This window comes from Littorina saxatilis, linkage group LG10, assembly GCF_037325665.1.
Source record: "Littorina saxatilis isolate snail1 linkage group LG10, US_GU_Lsax_2.0, whole genome shotgun sequence".
NCBI lineage: Eukaryota > Metazoa > Mollusca > Gastropoda > Littorinimorpha > Littorinidae > Littorina > Littorina saxatilis.
In genome coordinates, this window is record NC_090254.1 from 32,488,865 (window position 1) to 32,503,644 (window position 14,780).

Below are 14,780 nucleotides of genomic sequence, written 5' to 3' on the forward strand. Positions count from 1 at the left end.
CGTACAGCAAGACACAGGGTCCTACAGCAAGACACAGGGTCATACAGCAAGACACAAGGTCGTACAGCAAGAGCCAGGGTCCTACAGCAAGACACAAGGTCGTACAGCAAGAGCCAGGGTCATACAGCAAGACTCAGGGTCGTACAGCAAGACACAGGGTCCTACAGCAAGACACAGGGTCCTACAGCAAGACACAGGGTCATACAGCAAGACACAGGGTCATACAGCCAGACACAGGGTCCTACAGCAAGACACAGGGTCGTACAGCAAAACACAGGGTCGTACAGCAAGACACAGGGTCGTACAGCAAGACACAGGGTCGTACAGCAAGACACAGGGTCATACAGCAAGACACAGGGTCCTACAGCAAGACACAGGGTCCTACAGCAAGACACAGGGTCCTACAGCAAGACACAGGGTCCTACAGCAAGACACAGGGTCCTACAGCAAGACACAGGGTCCTACAACAAGACACAGGGTCATACAACAAGACACAGGGTCCTACAGCAAGACACAGGGTCCTACAGCAAGACACAGGGTCCTACAGCAAAACACAGGGTCATACAGCAAGACACAGTGTCATACAGCAAGACACAGGGTCATACAGCAAGACACAGGGTCATACAGCAAGACACAGGGTCCTACAGAAAGACACAGGGTCCTACAGCAAGACACAGGGTCATACAGCAAGACACAGGGTCCTACAGCAGACCGCAAAGAGCCTATTAAGGGCCCACACAAACTTTAACTTGTCACAACAAGTTATAAATCACAAGTTGAAAAGGAACTATGTACACATTAAAAATCTTGGCATTATTAATTGTTTTGTCGTTTAAGCTATTTTTACACAATGAAAGGCGGTAAAAATGTCACGTGGGATCATAATCACCACGTTTTCTGCATGCAATCATTTCTCCAATTAGCAATCTCCCCACTGTGACAGCAGCGACTAAAGGCACTTCACATCGCCTCCTTCCCTAGTTTTCAAACCGATATCACAGGGTACCAGACCGCAATTCCGAGAATATACCAGTACTGATTTATGACGTCTCAACATAATTGTCTTAGCAAGATTAAAGCAGAGTAGATAGAAATACAAGGATCCCAGTACTTCGTGGAAAATATTGAGTAAAAATGCAGATCATTGTTGATCAAGACCGAGGGTCATACAGCAAGACCGAGGGACATACAGCAAGATTGAGGGTCATACAGCAAGATCCAGGGTCATACAGCAATCCCCAGAGTCATGCATACATACATAATGCGTATAGCCCAGCGGACTGCAAAGAGTCTATTAAGGGCTTACACAAACTTTAACTTGTCACAACGAGTTATAAATCACAAGCTGAAAAGGAACTATGTACACATTAAAAATCTTGGCATTATTAATTGTTTTGTCATTAAACAAAGATCGACCAATCAAACACAGCAATAACACCTTCCTATTTCAAGTTTTACGAATCGTAGTCACACTCAATTCGTCAAAACTTTGAACATCGTGATTTGTATGTCGTACGTGACATGAAAACCCATGGTCATACAGCAAGACCCAGGGTCGTACAGCAAGATCCAGGGTCGTACAGCAAGACCCAGGGTCGTACAGCAAGACCCAGGGCCGTACAGCAAGACCCAGGGCCGTACAGCAAGACCCAGGGTCGTACAGCAAGACCCAGGGCCGTACAGCAAGACCCAGGGTCGTACAGCAAGACCCAGGGCCGTACAGCAAGACCCAGGGTCGTACAGCAAGACCCAGGGTCGTACAGCAAGACCCAGGGTCGTACAGCAAGACCCAGGGCCATGCATACATACATAACATATCGCGTATAGCCCAGCAGACTGCAAAGAGCCAATTTTTGTCTTGCTGTATGACTGGGAATTGCAGATATGTTCTTCAAAAGATTATGCCGTGTCTGAAGCATCAATATAAACGCTTATAGCTCACAGCTGAAAAGAACACTTCCTTACTAGTACGAAACCAAATGACACTATCAATTTGAATACAAAACAGCTTCATAAGGCAAAAAAAAAAATAGGTGTGGTTACGGTAACATAGCCCAAAAAAATAGGGTAGGTAGGTAGGCAATCACTTTTTTTTCTTACTTTTTTTTCTAATTAATTGTACAAATTAAACCTACTTGACAGGGAAATAAGTGTGCGCCACGGGCGCTTTCGCTTTCATTGCGTTTTTTGCACTCGTTTTTTTTTTTTTTTTTTTTTTTTTTGACAAATGTAATAAAAAGTTATAGGATCGGCCCCTAAAAATAGGGTAGGTCGGGTTACCGTAACCACACCTATTTTTTTTTTAGGCCTAAGAACTGCTCAAACAAGGACCAATAAAAGAGAAAACTGAAGACCGTGGCCTTAATCTTACAGGTTTGAAGTTAAAACAAGTTTTGCAAACAAAACATGTGAAAGAATGTTGTTATGCCTGAATATTAAAAAAAAAGTTAGTGTTCCCAGAAACATTTATTATATATATTATTATATTCAGACAAGCTTTTTGGGAACGTGGATATGGGGACCTTATTATGTTTTCATATATATATATATTTAAATCCTACAAATAACATTTTCCAGAATGTCTTTTTATATTTGGGTACTAAGTCGACATATAAACCACAATGACAAATTTCAACTTTCTGCAAGCAGTTGAAAACGAGTTCCCAAATAACCGGCTGGTGTCAGAGTTAGCTTCATAAGAACTGCTCAAACAAGGACCAATAAAAGAGAAAACTGAAGACCGTGGCCTTAATCTTACAAGTTTGAAGTTAAAACAAGTTTTGCAAGCAATACATGTGACAGAATGTTGTTATGCCTGAATATTAAAAAAATTAGTTAGTGTTCCCAGAAACTTTTATTATATATATAATACAAGTTTCTGGGAACACTAACTTTAAAAAAAAATTAAATCGATCAACACACACACAAACAAACAAACATAACAACAATAAAAAAAAAAATTAAAAAAAAGGACATACATGTTCATGTCTTGTCGTTTTAAAAGTATAACTAAAAAAGAACTTATAACTAGATATTTAACAATGGTACATAGAACATCCAGAAAGTTGAAATTTCGCACTGTGGTTTATATGTCGACCTAGTACCCAAATATATATAGACATTCTGGAAAACGTTATTTGTTTAGGATTTAAATATATATGTGAAAACATAATATTAATAAGGTCCCCATATCCACGTTCCCCATATTCCTAAACAAATAACGTTTTCCAGAATGTCTATATATATTTGGGTACTAGGTCGACATATAAACAACAATGCCAAATTTCAAGTTTCTGGGAACACTAACTAATTTTTTTTAATATTCAGGCATAACAACATTCTTTCACATGTATTGTTTGCAAAACTTGTTTTAACTTCAAACTTGTAAGATTAAGGCCACGGTCTTCAGTTTTCTCTTTTATTGGTCCTTGTTTGAGCAGTTCTTATGAAGCTGTGTTGTATTCAAATTGATAGTTTGTCATTTGGTTTCGTACTAGTAAGGAAGTGTTCTTTTCAGCTGTGAGCTATAAGCGTTTATATTGATGCTTCAGACACGGCATAATCTTTTGAAGAACATATCTGCAATTCCCAGTCATACAGCAAGACCCAGGGTCATGCATGCATACCTACATAACTTGTATAGCCCAGCAAATAATAGTATTACATCAGGGTCTCATTTCGGGGTCGGACTTATCGCTATTTTGTTACTCAATTTCCTTGTCAGCTATTAAATTCTAAGACACCGGTACAAAATGTTTTCTTATTACGGAAGCCGAAGCGGGGTTTCGCGGGGTACCCCCGGGGTTCCGCAGGGTTTCGCGGAAAATAGCTACTGCACGCATACTGCATGCGTCAGACGTTCTCAACATCAACATTCCGCGATCGTCACCTGTGTTTCTGTTGAAGCTCCTGGAGTGACTCAGAATGTGTGTTGCCGTGTTCCACTCCCTTTTCGTTTTTTTCTTTTCTTCAAGCAAGACAGATAGTCATTGTAAATTTATCTGTGAGATTTCATTCAATTTTATTTGGGTTTAAACCGTTTTAATGACATTAAAATCATTTAAAGCTGTCGGTGTTGCTGTGTGTAGATTTCATTTATTTGTGCGAGTGCGTGCAGTTTGCATCGATGGTGCGATTAGTTTGAAAAATGTCCGATTACATTCCTCTTGACAACCTCAATTTCAAAATGAGCCCCTGTTATATTGTGGTTTTTTTTTGCTTAACGCCCAGCCGACCACGAAGGGCCATATCAGGGCGGTGCTGGTTTGACATATAACGTGCGCCACACACAAGACAGAAGTCGCAGCACACAAGACAGAAGTCGCAGCACAGGCTTCATGTCTCACCCAGTCACATTCTTCTGACACCGGACCAACCAGTCCTAGCACTAACCCCATAATGCCTGACGCCAGGCGGAGCAGCCACTAGATTGCCAATTTTAAAGTCTTAGGTATGACCTGGCCGGGGTTCGAACCCACGACCTCCCGATCACGGGGCGGACGCCTTACCACTAGGCCAACCGTGCCTGTGCCACTGTTATATGGTAAGATGTAATGAATAGGTTTGCTCTACATATTGCACCAACAGGCCAGCAAGTTGTCTCAATCTCTGTGCTATGTCATTTTTTCTAGCTGGTCCATATTTCTTCAGTAAGCTTTCGCCAAAAAGCAACAACATGCTGTCTTTGCCCACAACTTCAGCTAGTCCATCTTAAAACCGTGTCTTCATTTAGTGCTGAAGCTTTGCTCGCACATTCATACATGTTCTATTGTTGAGACAAGTATTTTGGTTAATTGCGGCTTGAATTATCTTCCCTGACGGATACATGCCTTTTTGAAGGAGATGCCCAAAACCATTTATTAAAGTTTGTATTTCAGCATGAGACCAGCTTGAATTTACGCTTGTCTTCATGAGCTTTGTCGACCTCTGCCTTTAATTATTTTTTTTTGTTTGTTTATTTTTTGCTTAACGTCCAGCCGACTACGCAGAGCCATATCAGGACGAGGAAGGGGGGGATGAAGGGGGCCACTTGTCAAGCGATTCCTGTTTACAAATGCACTAACCCATTACTTGTGTCCCAGCAGGCTTTAGTAAAACTAAATTAATACCTACTGGAAGATTACCAGTTTCCAGTATGTTAAAATAGGCTTAACCTATCTACTGCTGGACTTACATCAGAACACTAACAGATTAAACTATACATGAATCGCGAGACAAGCGGCAAGAGAAGAGATTTTTGGAAAAAATACAGGTGAATGAGCAAGATTAAGGCAGAAAAAAGAAAAGAATTCATGAAGAAAAAGAGAGCATGACAGGAAAGAGGAACCAAAAATCTACCTAACAGCAAACTAGAAAGCTCCTGCGGTTCCAAAAACAGGAGGGGCCTTTAATTTCTTAACCGCAGTGCCCCACTGCGGGAGCCTTTAATTAGGTAATAAACAATGCATGTTATTAGTAGTAGCAAAAGTATTTAGATATTATAAGAGTATGTCCACTAGAACCCGACATGTAGCATCTATATATAAATAAAATTTAAATAATATTGTGGCGGTTTCTGCGACTTCCATTACTCGCGCAGAAGCGTCTGATTGGAGAAACTAGAGGTCAAAGTATGTACCAAAATGTTGCTAACTTGACGTTGAGCAATGTAAAATAACATATTTTTTTTAAACAAACTTTGAACTCGAATTTCTCCAATCAGAAGATTCTGCACGAGTAATGGAAGTCGCAGAAACCGTCACATATGATGGTGGCGGTATAAACATACCAAGCGGTTCTGCATGTGTGCGACATGTGTAGTCGCAATCCTTGACGGAGGAGTCATCGCTCCCCAAATCACCCACGATGCCGGTGTTGTCATTGCCCAAATCACCCACGATGCCGGTGTCGTCATTGCCCAAATCAGCCACGATGCCGGTGTCGTCATTGCCCAAATCAGCCACGAATTGCCCAAATCACCCACGATGCCGGTGTCGTCATTGCCCAAATCACCCACGATGCCAGTGTCGTCATTGCCCAAATCACCCACGATGCCAGTGTCTTCATTGCCCAAATCACCCACGATGCCAGTGTCGTCATTGCCCAAATCACCCACGATGCCGGTGTTGTCATTGCCCAAATCACCATGACCAACTGAAACAAAGATTAGTTTAAAATTATAGAATCTTTGCTTATTGTTGATTTATAACACCGACACAAGACAGACGATGGACCTTCTTGACTGTCACGACCTCAAACAGCATGTAGACGCTCCCACACGCAAAACACACATCATTGACTGGATTGTCACCCACGAGTCCACTGACCTGGTGTACGACATCCTGCTGAATGACTACCTCAGATCCGATCATTCTGCAGTTTTGTTCTCTCTTAAGATGGCCAAACCATCCAAACAGAAAAAGCGCGTAGTCCGCCGTAACCTCAAAGAAGTTAACACTGACACATTTCGCGCAGAAGCAGCCCGCCGACTGCTTGATCCTCCGGTATCCTCAGACCCTGTACGTCATTACGACTCCACTCTCAGCACACTTCTTGACGAACATGCACCCGCAAAAACCAAACTCATCGTAGATTGGCCTTCTGCACCCTCGATCACAGCTGAAGTTAAGTATACAAAACAGTTGCGTCGCCGAGCAGAGAGGAAGTTGCGAACCTCAAAGCTGGTAGTTGACAGACAGATTTACAACAAGCAAATGGAACATGCTCAGACACTCATCGCAGACGCCAAACAATCGCACTACAGCACCAAAATCTGTGAAACAACCTCTGCCAAAACACTCTTCTCCACAGTGAATGACCTTCTTGGCTGCTCTTCTGCTTCTCCCTTGCCCAACAACATCGACCCCTCCAAACTGTCGCAAGCTTTCTCTGATTACTTCCATAACAAGATCCAAACCATCCGTGACAAACTAGACAAAATCCCACACCAAAACTCTTAAACTTCTCCTGCATTTACAGGCACTCCCTTCACACACTTTCAGCCTCTCACTCTCACTGACCTGGAGAAAGTCCTCAAAGAAATGACCTTGAAAACCTGTGACCTTGACCCTCTTCCCACACAACTCTACTCTGACTGTCTTCCTGAACTCCTCCCTTCTATTCTCAAAATCATCAACACTTCTCTGCAAACAGGCACTGTCCCCAACTCCTTTAAGACTGCTATTGTCAAACATCTACTGAAGAAACCATCGCTCGACCCAAACACTCTCAGCAACTACCGCCCTGTCTCAAACCTTTCCTTCATCTCCAAACTCCTTGAAAGAGTCGTCCTAAAACAACTCAACTCTCACCTTCTTTGCAACAATCTTCTCTCTCCGCTTCAATCTGCCTATCGTCCTCACCACTCCACCGAAACTGCCCTTCTCAAAATCACTACTGATCTCCTCCTTGCCACTGACCAAGCTGAAATCTCTGCCGTCGCTCTACTTGATCTATCAGCGGCCTTTGACACAGTCGACCACAACATCCTCCTTCAACGCCTTCAGTACACCTTTGGTATCCATAGCACAGCTCTTTCTTGGTTCTCTTCTTATTTCACCGACCGCTACCAGACTGTTTCGATTGACAAACTGAACTCTGACCCCATCAGGCTTGAGTGCGGAGTCCCTCAGGGCTCAGTCCTTGGGCCTGTACTAATTACTCTCTACACTCAACCTCTTGACCACATCCTTGACCGACACAACGTTCTCCACCACTCTTTTGCCGACGACTCTCAACTTCACAACAGCTCTTCCCCTGACCAGTCTGAATCTCTTCTTTCCTCTATCTCTGACACTATCACTGACGTGCAGAATTGGATGACAGAAATCAAACTTCAGCTCAATAGCAACAAAACTGAAGCTATCCTAATAGGCACTACATCCAAACTCTCCAAAGCCACTTCCGACTCTCTTCAACTCTCTGACTCTTCTGTCCCTCTGTCTTCTGCTGTCAAAAACCTCGGAGTCACTCTAGACAACACCCTTTCCATGAAACAACACATCTCTTCTGTCTCTCGCACCTGCTACTTCCAACTCCGCCGCATCGCCACTATCTGCAAGTACCTCACCACAGATGCTACCGCCAAACTGGTCACGTCCACCATTCTCTCACGTCTTGACTATTGTAACTCTCTCTTGGCGGGTCTTCCCTCTTCTTCTATCTCTCGTCTCCAACGCATTCAAAATAGCTCTGCCCGTCTTGCCTTACGAAAGAAAAAGGGAGATCATATCACCCCCCTCCTAAATCAGCTCCACTGGTTGCCCGTTCCTGCCCGTATCACATACAAAATCAACACTCTCACCTACAAATGCCTCCATGGTCTCGCCCCTGCCTATCTCTCCGACTCTCTCTCTCTCTATGTCCCTTCACGAGCACTCAGATCATCTGCCGACTCCCTCAAGCTCAACATCCCCCACACCAAACTCAAAACAGCAGGTCAACGCTCATTTTCTTTCCAAGCACCTAGCCAATGGAACACACTACCTCTCCCCCTCCGTCAACAACAGTCCCTCGAATCATTCAAATCTGCACTCAAGACATTCCTTTTTTCCACATAATCCATGCATTCTACACTGCCCACCCCAATACAATACAATACAATACAATACAATAACTTTATTAATCTCTAAAAGAGAAATTACATTGCTGAGCGTTTGTGTCCGTAATAATAACATACATAAAACATTCAAAATAAACATTTGTTCTTTGTCCTGAGAAAATATAGCACATTGGTTATCACATAAGAAAGTATATTAAAAATAAATTAACATGCATTCACCATCAACAATGCACAAAAGAAAGTCAGCACCTTGCTGGTTATCACATATTGTCTAAGAGAGTAGAATAAGAGTATATAATCATGCAAAACAAAATCAACAATACTGAAACAATACAGAACACTGACCCCGTGCATCAGAGCGACAACACCAGCATCTACCGCCCCACCTGAGAATTGAAGATGTGAATTGCAGATGGAATGAACGAATTTCTGTAGCGTGTGGATCTTGCGGTTGGTTGTCTGAATCTGTTGCTCCTGTCTGTCCGTCTACTGTCAAATTCCGGTCTGAGTGGGTGCGAGTCGTCAGCCAAAATCTTCTGTACCTTGTCAGTCAGTCGTCGTTCATGTGTTGATGTGAAATTGTCCTGCTTCCTCCCAACCACCCCACTTGCTTTCCTGATGAATTTATCTAATCTATCCCTGTCTTGCTTGTTGATGTTGCCACCCCAACACACGGAGCCAAAGTACAACACACTATTGCACGTTGAAGTGTAAAACATCTGAAGGATTTCTTGTCTGCAGATGTTAAAAGACCTGAGTTTTCTCAAAAAGTACAGGCGAGAGTGGAGTTTCTTCACAAGGGCATCAGAGTTTGGTTTCCATGTCAACTTATTGTCTATAATCACCCCCAAAAACCTATACTGCTCTACCTTCTCTACGACCTCCCCCTTGATCACTATCTCCCTGTGTACATGTTCCCCCCTCCTGTTGTCCATTATCATTGTCCATCCCACCTTGAATAACTGTACATATTTTAATGGTTGCTGGTGTGTGTGTGTTGGTGACTTTAAGTCTCCGTGTGTGTGAATGAGTGTATGTGCGCCTTGAGTCGCCTGTTGGGGAGATATGTGCGCGTTATAAATATTCGTATTATTATTATTTATGTCAAACACTCTACCGTACCTCGAAATGTTTTAGCTCTTTGCTCAAGTGCTATTATTATTATTATTAGCATTGCTTAACGTCTAGCCGACTACGGAGAGCCTTCTCAAGATATCCCCATGCTGCCAACTAAAAAACAACAAAAAACATCATTGGCGGTCTGTCACTAGCCCCGTAGATGAACCCGACATGTAGCATCTATATATAAATAAAATTTAAATAATATTGTGGCGGTTTCTGCGACTTCCATTACTCGTGCAGAAGCTTCTGATTGGAGAAACTACAGGTCAAAGTTTGTCCCAAAATGTGTTATTATTATTTCACGTTGCTTAACATCTAGCCTGTGTTGCTAACTGGATGTTGAGCAATGTGAAATAATAATAAGAACATTTGGGAACAAGCTTTGACCTCGAGTTTCTCCAATCAGAAGTTCTGCACGAGTAGTGGAAGTCTCAGAAACCGTCACTTATGATGGTGGCGGTATAAACATACCAAGCGGTTCTGCATGTGTGCTCGTCACGTCGCAATCCTTGACGGAGGGGTCATCGCTGCCCAAATCACCCACGATGCCGGTGTTGTCATTGCCCAAATCACCATGACCAACTGAAACAAAGATTAGTTTAAAATTATAGAATCTTTGCTAATTATTGATTTATGTCACTCTATCGTAAATAAGAACAAAAAGTCCCAGTCTCTAGGCTGGGGGAGGATGGAATCTGTGGCATCCCGGAGGCCGTCATTGCCCCCACGACTTCAAAGAGAGAGAGAGAGAGAGAGAGAGAGAGAGAGAGAGAGAGAGAGAGAGAGAGAGAGAGAGAGAGAGAGAGAGAGAGAGAGAAGAGAGAGAGAGAGAGAGAGAGAGAGAGAGAGAGAGAGAGAGAGAGAGAGAGAGAGAGAGAGAGAGAGAACCAACGTATGGTTCCTGATGGCTTTCTTGCCTGAAGAGTGAAGTCAGGTGTATGTAATTTCATCGTTGCATGCACAACAGAAACTTCTTAATCATAAACTCCATTATCTTTTTTGAGAATCTAACTCCTTCATCCACTTCCAAGACCATTTATTTGGATGTTTTGCCTCACTTGGCAACTTGTCGTCAAGCTGATTTGCACATGGGTCTCCATTCTTGAAAAAATCCACGCTTTCACTTATCGTGGTGGCCATTTTGAATGTAAAACAGGAAGTGACCACAAAGGGAAGCAAAGACTTGTGGGAGAAAAAGTGAATCTTTTTGAGACAAGTGAGGCCCTGATAAGGATGTTTAGGGAAAATGTAACTTTTGAAAACATAGGTAAATGTAAACATCCTTGTCAGGGCCTCACTTGTCTCAAAAAGATTGCAAGCGCTTACGATCTGCAACGCTGGGCTGTTTGACGAAATTATATTTATTATATCGCGCATGCACAAGATGTTTGAAAATGCGGGAATTGGTATTTCTTTGCGTGAAAAGGCGCGCATCCAAATTTTATTTTTGCGGGATTTCTTTCATATTTGCGGGAATGCGCGGTCTAGAATCGACACTGCGACAGATCAAAACGTGTCAGAAGGTTTTTGCCAGAATGGAAGGACGAATTTCCTTGGTTAGATTTCGACAGTGGAGTGTGCGTGAGCGCAACTCCATGACTGTGTGTAGGGGTGGGGACGAGTTTTTGCATTCAGATTGTGGGTAACCTGATTTTTGTGCGGGTAAGTTAAAAATGACATGTTACATACCCGGGGAAAGCTGAATTGACAAAAATGTGGCCACCCCTGCGTCCCGTGACAGTAAGGTGGGTTCGTATCATGAAGGAGTTAACAAAAGTGACATTTAGCCCTAATGACAGTGAGGGGCGACATTTGTATTATAGCCTACAACAATACAAATGTCGCCCCTCACTGTCATCAAAGGGTACGAGTCGTGCATCCCTCTCATTACTAGTACTATTGATTGCCAGCACTAAGAAAACTATTAGGAAAGGGTGTATTTTTCAAATAAGTCCAGAGGCTATTTAATTTAGTAGCAATGGACTTCAGACTTTTTATGGAAGAGAACAAATTCCAAAATGATAGGTTTTAAATCGTTTTAAGTAGGGCTAGGCGAGGCGCTCTCTTGCCAACATTGCGTCATAATCTGAAAGGTTCCGCGACGCAATATTCCTGATCCTGATACTTAGCTGCGTCGATATCATCGGAAAATGCACTTTCCAAACCTACTTGTGATATAGACTGCGCACATTTCTTTGCAACCAAACAGCGCCGAAACTCAATTATGTAAGACAGATCTCTTACTTTATCAACATCAGTGGTTGTCTATTGACAACTTGATGCGGCATGCGTGTTCAGATTGTTACGCGAAGCTGTGGTTCACTCTCCCATCTCTGTCAAAATGGCGGAAGGCCGAATCAAGCCACCAGCCACACGTCACTTCCGGAGAGGGACATTATTTTCTTTCGTTTTCTCCCGAGCTTTTGAGAATACGGGTTAGAAAAGTGAGTCATTATCTTCACTGGAACATATTGAATACGAACTCTAGCGCATAAGTCATTAAATTGAAAGAAGAAAGAGAAACAAATGGTTATTTCAGTATTTTTTTTTACCATGGAGACAGCCTTTAAACTTACCACAGATATGTCGTCAGGACATGAATCCAGCCAATGTGTGACTTTCGTGGTCTCGTATACACATGGAATTGCGAAGTTCTGAAGACATGGGCTTGTGAAGTTGTGTTGAAGTGGACTTGGACGGGATTTGTCGTGTTCTGTAGACCCAAAACACTGATTTGTACATTCATGTGTTGGAAAACACAGGATTTCCATTTCGTAAAGTTTCAATCAAGCCGCCATTCGTGTTTCAATTTTCAGCTACTTGAATCTAGTTTTGCCTTTCCATATTTGGCTAATCATTATGAGCTATTAAAGGGGCACGCCATAGCTAGTTCGGACAATTTGCATCGAGTCTATCATCAGAATCCTCACCTTCCAAACTGTAATATTCCCACGTTCCACATCCACAAACCCTGCATAGCTACAGAAAGCAGAAATGTTTGAAGAACTAAATCCTTGCGCGCATTTATGTGTAGTGGAAGTGAGTGACAAGCCAGAGCTACGCTTCACTCACAACCCAATTTGGCAACCGTCAGTTTAAAGCAATTTAATTGCAGATAAATGTCAGTTATAACCCTCTATTTCTGATCAGGTCTCCATGCAATCACTTTTTGTTCTTCCAGTCTATTTAGATAGCTAGCTGGGATAAATTGCAGAGGGACGTCCTCATGAATATTTCATCTACATCAGTGTTGCTGCCAGCGTTAGAGGACAATAGGTCATTTGGACCTGACCGTAAGAAATCAATAGGTCCAAATGTCCTGGCTGGCTTTAAAAGTAATAGGTCTTACCGTCTACAATTGACCGCGGCACCCTTTGTTAATTTTAAGTAAATCACAAATTTGTGTCACACACACACGCATGTGTGTGTGTTTTGTGTGTGAGTGTGGGAGGGGAAAGAGAGAGAGAGGGGGAGCTGATTTTCCCACAATAAGTTATAACGTGACTTCAAATTAATTTTGCCATTTAATGACAATAAACGTTCAACTTTGGCAATTGCCAGAAACTTAAACTGCCAACCGTCAGAGAATAACCAGGTAAACATGGTTAGATCACGCCACCTATTTCAATATTTGTCAAATATGATATGAACTTAAAATAAAATGAATGGGAAAAAATGACTAAGAATATTCAAGGACTCTACAAAAATAAAAACAAGGTAACATTTGAAACACTAGCTGTGTTGGTCCCTAGAGTACAGTGTCACTGCCATTCCTAGGTACTGGTGGATTTTCAGAGAACAGCCTCCTGGAACAGAGAGTGGAGTGTACACTAGTACGACCTCATCTAGAATACGGCAATCCTGCCTGGTTTCCGAGACTAGTACGCCAATCAACATCAATCGCAAGAGTCCAAAGAAGAGCTACTAAACTGATTTACGAAATAAAAGACTACACATATGAAGAGAGACTAAGATACTTGACTTTGCCTACACTAAAGGCAAGAAGAAAGAGAGGGGACCTAATACAAGCGTATATAATATTTAACGACATTGATGACACTAAACAAAGATTTCTTTTTTAAATCACCGCAGACTAACATTGTTGTAACACGTAACAGTACTGACAAAATACAAAAAGAAAGACATGATAATAACAATACAAGAAAATTTGCTTTCAGCTATAGACTATAGAGTTACAAATGACTGGAACAAACTAACAACTAACATTAAACGGGCTCCCAGTACAAATGCTTTCAAGAACCTCATTGACAAACACAACGCTGGACACGACAGTCGTTGCAATAGTCACTCCCGGTGCACTTCACTTCAGTGATTGCCTTCGAGGGCCGATTAGACAGCCATTGACCAGAACTATCAATTCACACAGCGGAATTCCCACTCAGAAGAGACACTCCTCGATGCGAAGAAGCCCTCTCAAATCTTCAATGCCTAACTCAAATAAATAGATAAAATAACACTGTTCTTATAAAGTGCGCTACATAAAATCTAAGGCTTACCTTACCTGTACGAGTGGTGTGCCTGATTGTACGAAAGGAAAAAAAAATCCCCTGCAGCAGCGACCATGTTCATTGTTCAGATTTCTTGAAAAGGCCCGGATCGCTTATCTTCGCTTACGCTCTAAAAACAATAATAAATATTTCACTGAGGTAAAGCAATTATTCAAATGTTCAGAAAAATATAAGATAAACTTGTGAAATATAAACCTGTAGTAAAATAGTTATTTTACAGTTTTTATTTTACACAGCAATGTTAAAAAAAAAAAAGAGAGAGAGAGATATTTTTTTTTTTTTTTTAGTGTCGTAAGCACAAGAATGCTAAAAAGAAAGCTCAGAAAGAGATGTTGTTTGACGATGCAGAGATCTGTAGCAAGGGAAGGGGGACAACCAAAGGTCAGAACCTCAAATGCTTTTGGGAACACGAGTTAAAACCCCTCAATGGTCAAGCTGAACACGAAAATTACATTTTGAGGTTACCTTGGATATGAGAACATGCTAATGTTCCCATAACCACAGATGTTCCCAGATCCACGCTCTCACACTTACAGATGTCCCCAGATCCAAGACATTTTAAAAGTATATATATATATATATATATATAT

General features: G+C 42.0%; 1 long non-coding RNA gene across 2 annotated transcripts; it reads right to left on the reverse strand.

Annotated features, from left to right (window-relative positions):
* Positions 1 to 2,316: 2,316 nt before the first annotated feature.
* Positions 2,317 to 14,217, reverse strand: LOC138978606 (uncharacterized). Of its 2 annotated transcripts, XR_011459744.1 has the most exons (4): positions 14,184 to 14,217; positions 12,238 to 12,374; positions 10,133 to 10,243; positions 2,317 to 6,132 (listed from the first exon to the last, which is right to left on the reverse strand). It is a non-coding gene; the product is annotated as an uncharacterized lncRNA (long non-coding RNA). The 2 variants fall into 2 exon arrangements; XR_011459743.1 differs by lacking the exon at positions 14,184 to 14,217 and having other exon boundaries at positions 12,238 to 12,541.
* Positions 14,218 to 14,780: the final 563 nt, after the last annotated feature.